The sequence below is a fragment of the Schistocerca gregaria genome, unplaced genomic scaffold, assembly GCF_023897955.1.
Source record: "Schistocerca gregaria isolate iqSchGreg1 unplaced genomic scaffold, iqSchGreg1.2 ptg000038l, whole genome shotgun sequence".
Lineage (NCBI taxonomy): Eukaryota > Metazoa > Arthropoda > Insecta > Orthoptera > Acrididae > Schistocerca > Schistocerca gregaria.
The window spans coordinates 250,344-257,525 of NW_026061701.1; the positions used below are offsets into that span (position 1 = coordinate 250,344).

At 44.8% G+C, this 7,182-nt stretch overlaps 1 non-coding gene across 1 annotated transcript; it reads right to left on the reverse strand.

Moving 5' to 3' along the window:
* Positions 1 to 5,435: 5,435 nt before the first annotated feature.
* Trnar-ucg (transfer RNA arginine (anticodon UCG)) lies at positions 5,436 to 5,508 on the reverse strand. The gene has a single exon. It is a non-coding gene; the product is annotated as a tRNA-Arg (tRNA).
* Positions 5,509 to 7,182: the final 1,674 nt, after the last annotated feature.

The following is a 7,182-nucleotide window of genomic DNA, read 5'->3' on the forward strand; positions in this document are numbered from 1 at the left end:
TGACTGTTGTATTCAATCCCGACGCAATTTCTGTGTTTCATCAACACTCTGATAGTCCACAGATTACAGAATGCCTCCCGATGTGCATCAGAAGCTACTCCTGGTCTTCCAGGGAACGATCAAAGCGTAAACTGTTTAGGACATTACTCCCATGGAGGAAAGTGCGCATGGTGACTGTTGTATTCAATCCCGATGAAATTTCTGTGTTTCATCAACACTCAGATAGTCCGCAGAATACAGAATGCCTCCAGATATGCATCGGAAACTACTACTGGTCTTCCAGGGAAAGATCAAAGCGTAGACTGTTTGGGACATTACTCCCATGGAGGAAAATTGCGCATGGTGACTGTTGTATTCAATCCCGATGCAATTTCTGTGTCTCATCAACACTCTGATAGTCCACAGATTAAAGAATGCCACGAGATGTGCATCGGAAACTACTACTGGTCTTCCAGGGAATGATCAAATCGTAGACTGTTTGAGAATTACTCCCACGGAGGAAAGTGCGCATGGTAACTGTTCTATTCAATCCCGATGCAATTTCTGTGTATCATCAACACTTTGATAGTCCACAGATTACAGAAAGCCTCCAGATGTTCATCGGAAACTACTACTGGTCTTCCAGGGAACAATCAAATCGTAGACTGTGAGAGACATTACCCCCATGGAGGAAAATGCGCATGGTGACTGTTGTATTCATTCCCGATGCAATTTCTGGTTTTCATCAACACTCTGATAGTCCACAGATTACAGAATGCCTCCCGGTGTGCATCGGAAACTCCTACTGGTCTTCCAGGGAACGATCAAAGCGTAGACTGTTTCAGAATTACTCCCATGGAGGAAAGTGCGCATGGTGACTGTTGTATTATATCCTGATGCTATTTCTGTGTTTCATCAACACTCTGATAGTCCACAGATTACAGAATGCCACCAGATGTGCATCGGAAACTACTACTGGTCTGCCAGGGAACGATCAAACCGTAGACTGTTTGAGACATACCTCCCGTGGAGGAAAGTGCGCATGGTGACTGTTGCATTCATTATCGATGCATTTTCTGTGTTTCATCAACACTCTGATAGTCCACAGATTACAGAATGCCACGAGATGTGCATCGGAAACTACTACTGGTCTTCCAGGGAACGATCAAAGCATAGACTGTTTGAGAATTACTCCCTTGGAGGAAAGTGCGCATGGTGAATGTTGTTTTCAATCCCGATGCAATTTCTGTGTTTCATCAACACTCTGATAGTCCACAGATTACAGAAAGCCTACAGATGTGCCTCGGAAACTACTACTGGTCTTCCAGGGAACGATCAAAGCGTAGACTGTAAGAGACATGACTCCCATGGAGGAAAGTGCGCATGGTAAATGTTGAATTCAATCCCGATGCAATTTCTGTGTTTCATCAACACTCTGATAGTCCGCAGATTACAGAATGCCTCCAGATGTGCATCGGAAACTACAACTGGTCTTCCAGGGAACGATGAAATCGTAAACTCCTTGAGACATTACTCCCATGGAGGAAAGTACGCATGGTGACTGTTGTATTCAATCCCGATGCAATTTCTGTGTTTCATCAACACTCTGATAGACCACAGATTACGGAAAGCCTCCAGATGTACATCGGAAACTACTACTGGTCTTCCAGGGAACGATCAAAGCGTAGACTGTTAGAGACATTACTCCCATGGAGTAAAGTGCGCATGGTGACTGTTGTATTCAATCCCGATGCAATTTCTGTGTTTCATAAACACTCTGATAGTCCACAGACTGCAGAATGCTTCCAGATGTGCAATTGAAACTACTTCTTGTGTTCCAGGGAATGATCAAAGCGTAGACTGTTTAAGACGTTACTCCCATGGAGGAAACTGCGCATGGAGACTGTTGTATTCAATCCCGCTGCAATTTCTGTGTTTCATCAACACTCTGATAGTCCACAGATTACAGAATTCCTCCAGATGTGCATCGGAAACTACTACTGGTCTTTCAGGGAACGATCAAAGCGTAAACTCTTTGAGACATTACTCCCATGGAAGAAAGTGCGCATGGTAACTGTTGTAATTAATCCCGATGCATTTTCTGTGTTTCATCAACACTCTGATAGTCCACAGATTATAGAATGCCACGAGATGTGCATCGGAAACTACTACTGGCCTTCCCATTAACGATCAAAGCGTACACTGTTTCAGACATTACACCCATGCAGGAAAGTGCGGATGGTGACCGTTGTATTCAATCCCGATGCAATTTCTGTGTTTCATCAACACTCTGATAGTCCACAGATTACAGGATGCCACCAGATGTGCATCGGAAACTACAACTGGTCTTCCAGGGAACGATCAAATCGTAAACTCCTTGAGACATTACTCCCATGGAGGAAAGTGCGCATGGTGACTGTTGTATTCAATCCCGACGCAATTTCTGTGTTTCATCAACACTCTGATAGTCCACAGATTACAGAATGCCTCCCGATGTGCATCAGAAGCTACTCCTGGTCTTCCAGGGAACGATCAAAGCGTAAACTGTTTAGGACATTACTCCCATGGAGGAAAGTGCGCATGGTGACTGTTGTATTCAATCCCGATGAAATTTCTGTGTTTCATCAACACTCAGATAGTCCGCAGAATACAGAATGCCTCCAGATATGCATCGGAAACTACTACTGGTCTTCCAGGGAACGATCAAAGCGTAGACTGTTTGGGACATTACTCCCATGGAGGAAAGTGCGCATGGTGACTGTTATATTCAATCCCGATGCAATTTCTGTGTCTCATCAACACTCTGATAGTCCACAGATTACAGAATACCACGAGATGTGCATCGCAAACTACTACTGGTCTTCCAGGGATTGATCAAATCGTAGACTGTTTGAGAATTACTCCCACGGAGGAAAGTGCGCATGGTAACTGTTGTATTCAATCCCGATGCAATTTCCGTGTTTCATCAACACCCTGATACTCCACACATAACAGAATGCCTCCAGATGTGCATCGGAAACTACTATGGTCTTCCAGGGAACGATCAAAGCGTAGACTGTTTGAGACATTACTCCCATATAGGAAAGTGCGCATGGTGACTGTTGTATTCAATCACGATTCCATTTCTGTGTTTCATCAACACTCTGAGAGTCCACAGATTACAGAATGCCTACAGATGTGCATCGGAAACTGCTACTGGTCTTCCAGGGAACGATCAAAGCGTAAACTCTATGAAACATTATTAGCATGGAGGAAAGTGCGCATGGTGACTGTTGTATTCAATCCCGATGCAATTTCTGTGTTTCATCAACACTCTGATAGTCCACAGATTACAGAATGCCTCCCGGTGTGCATCGGAAACTCCTACTGGTCTTCCAGGGAACGATCAAAGCGTAGACTGTTTCAGACATTACTACCATGGAGGAAAGTGCGCATGGTGACTGTTGTAATAAATCCTGATGCTATTTCTGTGTTTCATCAACACTCTGATAGTCCACAGATTACAGAATGCCACCAGATGTGCATCGGAAACTACTACTGGTCTTCCAGGGAACGATCAAACCATAGACTGTTTGAGACATTCCTCCCGTGGAGGAAAGTGCGCATGGTGACTGTTGCATTCATTATCGATGCAATTTCTGTGTTTCATCAACACTCTGATACTCCACAGATTACAGAATGCCACGAGATGTGCATCGGAAACTACTACTGGTCTTCCAGGGAACGATCAAAGCATAGACTGTTTGAGAATTACTCCCTTGGAGGAAAGTGCGCATGGTGAATGTTGTTTTCAATCCCGATGCAATTTCTGTGTTTCATCAACACTCTGATAGTCCACAGATTACAGAAAGCCTCCAGATGTGCCTCGGACACTACTACTGGTCTTCCAGGGAATGATCAAAGCGTAGACTGTAAGAGACATGACTCCCATGGAGGAAAGTGCGCATGGTAAATGTTGAATTCAATCCCGATGCAATTTCTGTGTTTCATCAACACTCTGATAGTATACAGATTACAGAATGCCTCCAGATGTGCATCGGAAACTACAACTGGTCTTCCAGGGAACGATCAAATCGTAAACTCCTTGAGACATTACTCCCAGGGAGGAAAGTGCGCATGGTGACTGTTGTATTCAATCCCGATGCAATTTCTGTGTTTCATCAACACTCTGATAGTCCACAGATTACGGAAAGCCTCCAGATGTACATCGGAAACTACTACTGGTCATCCAGGGAACGATCAAAGCGTAGACTGTTAGAGACATTACTCCCATGGAGTAAAGTGCGCATGGTGACTGTTGTATTCAATCCCGATGCAATTTCTGTGTTTCATAAACACTCTGATAGTCCACAGACTACAGAATGCTTCCAGATGTGCAATTAAAACTACTTCTGGTCTTCCAGGGAACGATCAAAGCGTAGACTGTTTAAGACGTTACTACCATGGAGGAAACTGCGCATGGAGACTGTTGTATTCAATCCCGCTGCAATTTCTGTGTTTCATCAACACTCTGATAGTCCACAGATTACAGAATGCCTCCAGATGTGCATCGGAAACTACTACTGGTCTTTCAGGGAACGATCAGAGCGTAAACTCTTTGAGACATTACTCCCATGGAGGAAAGTGCGCATGGTAACTGTTGTAATTAATCCCGATGCATTTTCTGTGTTTCATCAACACTCTGATAGTCCACAGATTATAGAATGCCACGAGATGTGCATCGGAAACTACTACTGGTCTTCCCATTAACGATCAAAGCGTACACTGTTTCAGACATTACTCCCATGCAGGAAAGTGCGGATGGTGACCGTTGTATTCAATCCCGATGCAATTTCTGTATTTCATCAACACTCTGATAGTCCACAGATTACAGGATGCCACCAGATGTGCATCGGAAACGACTACTGGTCTTCCAGGGAACGATCAAATCGTAGACTGTTTGAGAAATACTCCCATGGAGGAAAGTGCGCATGGTAACTGTTGTATTCAATCTCGATGCAATTTCTTTGTTTCATCAACACCCTGATAGTCCACAGATTACACAAAGCCTCCAGATGTGCATCGGAAACTTCTACTGGTCTTCCTGGGAACGATCAAAGCGTAGACTGTTAGAGACATTAGTCCCATGGAGGAAGGTGCGCATGGTGACTGTTGTATTCAATCCCGATGAAATTTCTGTGTTTCATCAACACTCAGATAGTCCACAGAATGCAGAATGCCTCCAGATATGCATCGGAAACTACTACTGGTCTTCCAGGGAACGATCAAAGCGTAGACTGTTTGGGACATTACTCCCATGGAGGAAAGTGCTCATGGTGTCTGTTGTATTCAATCCCGATGCAATTTCTCAAGAGCATCTCCAAGCAGAAAATGGTCAACAGCAACATTCAGACGGTTTCGTACTGCTGAATTGCTACATTAAAACGGTATGTATCTTTTTCAGAACTGGAAAAACACGACCGTGACAGCATTCGAACCTGTAATCTTCAGATCCGAAGTCCGACGCCTTATCCATTAGGCCACACGGTCCCTGACGACCAAGTATAACTTGTATACGACTCATCTCGAAACGCTCACACCCCTGAGAATTTGTGTTTTCGTTCTACACAGCTGCTACCCCTTGCTCTTTCCCACCCATTCGTTACATTTAACCTCTTACGAGACCGACCAACTATAGACTGGGAAACAAGAACACAAACTTTGTGCATTCGGAATCGAAGGCAGGGCGTCCCTCGCCGCATTTGCTACGATGGCCATTTGCTACTTCTGCAGATGCGGCGGCGGCGACGACGATGACGACGACGACGACGACGACGACGACGACGACCGCGAGAAGCTCTGAGATATGTGAGAAATGCATCTATAAAATGTAATTCAGACTGCCTCGTCCCACCTTATGCTGTACCGCTTTGGCAAATGCTTTATCTGCGCCATTCGCCTTAATCACATCTTAATAAAACGCGTTTCGCTAACTGTTCGTCATCACAGATACTGTTTGCTATACGGCCACGTCGCGCAACTGATTTCCAAAATTCGTCTTCCTCCTGTGAGGATGGAACTCACGACCCTGGTTTACTAGACCAGTGCTCTACCACTTTTTTCTTTTTTTTTTTTTTTGTATTCGCCTTAATCACGTCTGAGAGTAATTCTTAATAAAACGCCTGTCGCTAATTGTTCGTCATCACAGATACTGTTTGCTATACGGCCACGATGGGCAACTGATTTCCAAAATTCGTCTTCCTCCTGTGAGGATGGAACCCACGACCCCTGGTTTACTAGACCAGTGCTCTACCACTTTTTTTTTAATACTGGGTGAGAGCCAGGTATCCTAGCCACTTTTTTTTTATTGACCCCTGGTTTACAAGACCAGTGCTCTGCCCCGTTTTTTCTTTTTTTTACCATTATTTTGTGTCGTTTTCGTCTGCCATTGTTTGAAAGTTAGGGGTGACAATCAGATTCAGGCCTACGGAAACAAAGCGGGCAGGGGTCGAAACCCGAGGCCTGGCCACGATGATTCCACCGTCCTCTTTCCGAATGGCACCTGTACAACGGCGTCGTAATTTCCCCTACTGTCTTGGTTCTTGGTCTTACGTTTGTTTCTCTTGTTCGCCCTAAAGGTCCACGTAAACTTCAGTCCAGGTGTAGAGAAGAATTTTACATAAAGGCGGCAAAACCAGCTACAGTGTAAAAGAAATCGGCTCACACAGGTGACCTTAGCCAACACCCTCCCTTTCAAATGTCAGGCTAAGCATATTTGCAAAATCTTTAAGGAGTCCTGGCAAGCGCAATCGGTTCCAGTAAGCAGTAACGATGTACTGCCGAAACGTTAGGTGTTCATCCTCTTCATGACAACTATTGACAAAATGTACGAAGTGTCCAAGCAACCACATAACGGTATTGAGCTTCGTTCGCGGATAAAAGGAAGAATCGGGCCGTACGATGATGTCAATGGTATAAGCGGTTTCGGCAGTCCTAGTGACAAAAGCCAGTTGTTTCCTGAGCCAAAGCCAATTAGCAAGGTGCCCACTGCAGGTGAATCGATGCCTAAGTGTGTCCAGGAGACCACACCGAGTGCAGTTGTCCGTGTCAGAAAGACCAATACGGTGCAGTCGTACGTTGGTGGGGACCAAATTATTAATTACCCTATACCATGTGGACGCCACAGCCATTGAGTGGATCGGCAGACTAACATTCTTCCAGACG